A 4,929-nucleotide genomic window follows, 5' to 3' on the forward strand; every position below is an offset into this window, starting at 1 on the left:
ATGTGGCTCTCAAAAAACAGCGTTAGAGAAAGTCTGCTCCAAAAAGAAAGCTCCAGGAGCTTGAAAATTAGGATACATTTTCTTACTGGTATTTGATTCTTTTTTTTGTAATTCCGATAGTTATTGTGGTGTTCTCCTGATTAGCTTATCTTTATAAAATATTTTGGCGTCTTTCAACATATGCATAAACACCGTGCAGCGTATTATTTGTGCAGACAGTCATTGTTCCCTACTTTCACGTTCCTCTTTAACAGATCTTGGGATGCTAGAACCTTCTTGAGCTGCTTCAATAAATCCATGCAAGTACTAATGTTGCTCGACACTCTTCAGCGCTTTCATTAAGATGGCAAACGTGTGTGTGTGTAGGGGGGCTCCTTTCTGCAACGCCACGAATAATCTTAATAAGCAAACAAAGGATGCTGTGCTAGAAACGAGTGTTCTAGAAGGAGTCGAAATGCTTTCGCCTCCTTATAGTCTGGACATCGAAATTCTCATGACGGATGACCTCCAGCCAGTGATTAAACTCGTAACATAGCTCTGACACCTGTCCTAAGCTTAAAACAGGTCGCATGAAACTGAGCCTATGGGTTCTGGTAAAGAAAAAGTGCGTAATAGACGTCCAGAGTAAGAAAGGTCTTGGAAACTAAAAAGATATTTCCTGAGCAAGTTGCCGTGATGCATTCAATGCAGTTGATTTGAGTTACCTCTTAAGCCATGTTCAATATTCTACGTAACTTAAAGGTACGTGTTTAGTACCATCTTTGTGCATCGCTCTGTCCGTGCCCAACCTCAACTGTTAAACAACCGCCGACTGACACGTGCTTCTCCTGCATTTATTGTTTCTAGGTAAAAGAAAAACTCCGCGCTATTTGTTTTTATTGTCTTCGAAATGTGCCATTTATGCTTAGATGATGATAGAACAAACTTAGTGCATTACAAACTTTAAGAAACTTCTCCAACATGATCGTGAAAAATTCCGTAATGATACCTTGTTCACAATGTTACAGATCTGAATGAAGCGCTACACTTACATGTATCACGAAACAAAACCAAATATGAGAAATATACTATAGGCATTTTCAATATAACTTGCTAAATACTTATCGGCACATTAATACAAGGAGGGCTACGCAGAACGTATAGCATGTTTTCTTGGACTAGCAAGTGTACCCCTTGTATGGAACAAAAAAGGAACTTGTTTTTTACTGGCATGGGAAAATGTGGATCTGCTGCTCATGATAATCATTTTATTATTATTAAATCACTGTTCCAACCAAAATTGCTTTGTTGGAGCTGTGTTTTGCACAGCAAACAAACATGGCTTCTTTAGCAGTGTCCTGTCTATGAGAAATCGTATGAAGCTGTCTTATGTATGTGTGATTGCAGTACTGAATAACGAAATACTCAGTTCTGCATTATAGCGTTGTCTAACGCGCGCCTCGCTGTGCGATAGGTCGCTAATAAGAACAGTGAATAAACCACATTTTCCTGCCGGCTTATGCTTTGCTTAAGCTTTGCGCCATGGCGCGCGGGCTTGCGCATCTTGAATGGAAAAAGGTAACACAGAAGCAAGAAGATAACGCAGATAACACAGACGCGTTCCACACATGCTACGAGTACAAGACATTTAGAATAATCTAAAAGAGGAAATCCGTCTGAAAGAATAAATGCAAGCGGTGGTGGTTTCGTTGGCGCCTGCAGGGAAAGTCGTGGGCTCGTCAAGCGGATAGCGGACAAGCAGAATGGCGTTCTCCCTCCGCGCAAAACCGTTCCCATGGCAGCATGCTTGATTTTTTTTTCTTTTTATTTATTCCAGAGTTTGTACTACTAAACAGCGGGGCAGAAATTGGCGCTCGTGACGCGATTCCCATCTACCTGGGGATTGCGTAACAACGTTCAGTGCCGTGACGTAAGCCTGAGTTGCTTGAAAAGCAGCGCAGACGATTTTCAAACAAAATTCCTCACCTTGCCGTAGTCCAATAGCGTAGTGGTGCCGTGTCGAAGTGCACAAGGAAGAATAAGCCGAAAGACCAAGAAACAAGCGGCCTCGCTCACTGCGGTGGCGTGTCTGGCGCATGGCGTATGTACCTGGCGCGTCTGGCGTGTCATTGGCTTGTCACTAGGTGACGCAAGGAAAGTCGCCAAGTTCATTTATACGCAAAAGCATTGTTTTGTTTTAGCGCGAAGGAATAAAAAAATAAAACATTGTCTCTTCACTTCATTTAACATTCTTTTATCCTCACGTCCACTAACGGCTGGCATCAATACTAGCACGAGACAGTTCTTGTTCGCAGTTTTCGCCGAGTGGCCGCTCTCGTTGAATTTCTTTTTGCCATCATGCGCAGCAGGCGTGGAGCACCGTAAGATCGTCGTCGTCGGCAGCAAGAAAGTCCTTGCGCGGAATTAGCAAACGCTTACTAAGGGTTTCTTACGCGAGAGGATAAAACGTCGCACGAAGCGATTGAAAGCCATAAGTGAGGTCATTTCGCCCAGGACTGAAGTTATTGTGGGGCTTACAATAAGCATGGCGAGCCAGTCATAAGACGGCGGTAGCTGTCTGTTATAGCTTTTTTTTCTTTTGCTGCCTCGTCCTCCCATGGCATTGTGCCTGTTTTAACGCGAGAGCGTTAAGGGCCCCGTGTCGCAGAAAATCCTGCGTCGCCATCCCACATCGGCGTTCGACTTCGTTTCGGCAAAAAAGATTTTCGAACCACCCATACCCGTGCCCTCCATGTGGCGCAAAGAAGTTACTGAACTGAATTTCTCAATGTAAAATACGGAGAAAATTCTAAAGTGTGACTTACGCACAACCTACTGCCATGATAGCGTCAAATTGTAATTCAAATATACGAGAAAACATAATACTTCTAAGTGAGTACTCAAAGAAACCCCTTTTCCAGCGTTTCTACCATACACAGACCAGCCAAGGCGTCCGCCATTTGCGTGGGTTGGCACGCGAATATCGTAGAGGCCCCGCAGTGGGGCGCCCGGTTCCATTCAATACTTCTAGATGGCGTTCCCCTTCGCCACATCGCGGACCAAGCAAGAGGCTGCGTTTCTACCAGAAAGCCCGCCTCCGTGCACAGCGTCCACCGCCAGTGTTGCCCGGTAAACATTACGGTTACATACGTGGTTACATACATAGCTTAAGCGTCCTCCGAATTTTTTTTGCTTTGCGCATGTAAAATAAAACCGTTGTGACATCTTTCTGAGTGATATTCCATGTGATTTTTCTGCGTGTGTGTGTACGTGCGTGTAATAGCGTGTGCGCGCGGTTATACGCGCGTGCACGTGCTTGTTTGTGCGCGTGTGTGCGTGTGCGTGCATGCGTGCATGTGGTGTGTGTACGTGTATCTGCGCGTGCGCGTATTTGTTTGCGTGTGTGCCTGGGTGTGCGTGTTTGTGTGCGCGTGTGTGTGTTGTGGGCGTGCGTGCGTGTGTACGTGTCGATGCGTATGCGTGCGTGTGTGCGTCCTGCGTGTGCGTGTTTGTGTGCGTTTGTGTGCGCGTGCGTGTGTGTGTCTGCGTGTTCATGCATGCGTGTACGCTTTTGTGTGCGTTTGTGTGTGTTTGAGTGTGTGCGTGTGCGTGTGTGTGTGTGTGTGTGTGTGTGTGTGTGTGTGTGTGTGTGTGTGTGTGTGTGTGTGTGTGTGTGTGTGTGTGTGTGTGTGTGTGTGTGTGTGTGTGTGTGTGTGTGTTTGTGTGTGTGTGTGTGTGTGTGTGTGTGACGACAGCGAATTCAACAGCAACAAGTTTTGATAATTAGAAACGTCAGGGCGTTTTTTGGTTGCGTCATCTCGCATGGAGAAATATAGCCTCCATATGCATCGAGAAAAATAATCATCTGCAGCCCTATGAGCGAGAGAAAACTGAACCCTGAAAACAAAAACAAATAATCAGTGCCATTCCACACTGTAAAGGTGGATGACCAGTGAAGCTGTGAATGTGGGCTCTTTAGTGGAAACTGTGTATTGCCGTGCGTCAAACGCCGTATGCACATAAATGGGAGGCGAGGCGCGACTAGTCGCTTTTCCACGATGTTGAGCCTCGGAAGATGATGAGGCACCGGGGGGGGGGGGGGGGGGGGGGGTATACGTACCCATGTATTCTTGCAAAACGCGGCACGACACCTCTTGGGAACGAATTCCGCCACGTAGAACAAAGACGCACCTCACCGCACTCCTAAGGCACACACTGCTTCACCATAGCCAAGGGGATCGTGCGTTGGTCGACGTCCCGCAGTGCTGTTATGGTTGTAAGGTCCCTTGAAAACCACAAGCGGTCACACAGAACGCGCACAGGTCACACAAAATTGGTTCCCCACATACTACCTCTGGAACCTGGCCCCTCCTCCTGTGAAAAGTTCCAAGCTTCCGGGAGCGGGGCCACATGGACGATTCGCATTTCTTTCCACCTCACAGTCCTGGCGGGCAGCACGCGTACGGGACCACTACCACGGGAGCGTGGAAGGAACGGAAAGGAGATACGCAAGTGTTTGGAACGCCGACAAAGAGTGGGCGGCGCGAACGTAGACATGGCCGACGTGGGTCAAAGTGTAGTATCTGTTCTTACCTGCTTAATATCTGATGCGGATTACGTTTGAACCTTAGATATTAAACTTATTTTAGGAAGTTGACGGAGTGCTTAAAGCCTGCTTCACTTCCGCCGCGGGTCGCACCAGCATTGTAGTAACTTCGCGATCGGCCCAAGTATGAAGAGGAATTATCGATCTACGACGCTCGATAGACGCACGCAATTTCTTCCAGAACTTATCCATACAAAGCATCGCTGTTAAACGATAGAAGTACTCAAAACACATCAGTGATAATCTTTACGTTTCTCAGGGACGGACGCGACACTACTATTCGCTACAACCCAACACCAAATTCAGTTTCATGATGAGTTTGAAAAGTCAGGTTATTGCGCGCA

At 46.7% G+C, this 4,929-nt stretch overlaps 1 pseudogene; it reads left to right on the forward strand.

Annotated features, from left to right (window-relative positions):
* Positions 1 to 4,534: 4,534 nt before the first annotated feature.
* LOC142573407 (U2 spliceosomal RNA) lies at positions 4,535 to 4,714 on the forward strand (annotated as a pseudogene).
* Positions 4,715 to 4,929: the final 215 nt, after the last annotated feature.

This window comes from Dermacentor variabilis, chromosome 2 (assembly GCF_050947875.1).
Source record: "Dermacentor variabilis isolate Ectoservices chromosome 2, ASM5094787v1, whole genome shotgun sequence".
Lineage (NCBI taxonomy): Eukaryota > Metazoa > Arthropoda > Arachnida > Ixodida > Ixodidae > Dermacentor > Dermacentor variabilis.